This window comes from Ursus maritimus, unplaced genomic scaffold, assembly GCF_017311325.1.
Source record: "Ursus maritimus isolate PB19 unplaced genomic scaffold, ASM1731132v1 scaffold_21, whole genome shotgun sequence".
NCBI lineage: Eukaryota > Metazoa > Chordata > Mammalia > Carnivora > Ursidae > Ursus > Ursus maritimus.
Window position 1 is genome coordinate 43062734 of NW_024424564.1, and position 1059 is coordinate 43063792.

Genomic DNA, 1059 nt, shown 5'->3' on the forward strand with positions numbered 1-1059 from the left:
CATAACCCACCTTTCTGAGAGCAGGAAGCAGAAGCCCATGCTCATGCCTCGTGTGGCATTTCTGTGCACCATTTGTCATCTGGGCTGGGGAAATTCACATGCTTTGGAAACCTCTGCAGAGTTTCAAAGGTAGGATGTGCTTTGAATTCTGAGTTATTACAACTCATTCAAATTCTCATTTTCCAGAGGTTTGCTAAATCTTATCGGGAGTTGATTTTCTAAGGCAGGTCCAGCATCTGAGCATCCAAGGGAGCAGGGAGGAATTACGAGAGGCTCTAGGAAAAAAGAGCATAATGAAGGTGTAGGAGTGGTAAACTTCCAGGTAGAGGGAGTTGCCTATATCAGGTTGTTAGCAGCTTATGTGGTGGTAGTGGGTGGTGCTGATGATGATGACAACAATGATACCATAAAAGCTCCTCACACATGCAAAGCATTTAGTCTATGTCAGATCTACACTAAGAACTTCCATATACAACAGGTGTCCTATGTCTACAGGGGTCATAAGTTTTCTCCTCCCTCTGGCATCCCACCTACTTGTTTTTAGTCCCCTACCTCTTTTTTTTATTTTAGGCCTCAGGACTGAGAAGTCTGGGTTGTGGGAGGCTCAGACCATGGAGAACACATGATCAGGTTTTCTGAGATAGAGGTATGGTTGCAGATGAGAAAAAAGTTCCCAGACTAGGGTGAAAGGAGAGTATCAGAGGGGACACAAAGCTTTGGTATTGATGAGGGTCTCTAAGAAAAGAATCTCCTAGCTGGACACCCTGAGAGCTGGCTGCATTAGTTTTTTGACTGTCCTAACAAAATACCATGGGGGTGCTTAAACAACAGAATTTTTTTTCTAATCATTCTAGAGTCTAGAAGTCCAAGATCAAGGTATCAATAGGGTATGTTTCTTCTGAAGCCACTCTTCTTGACTTGTAGATGGCTGTCTTCTCCCTCTGTGTGTGTCTGTTGTCCTAATTTCCTCTTCTAATAAGGATACCAGTCATTTTGGATTAGCCTCTACCCTAATGACCTCACTTGAACTTAAGTATCTCTTTAAAAACTCTATCTCCA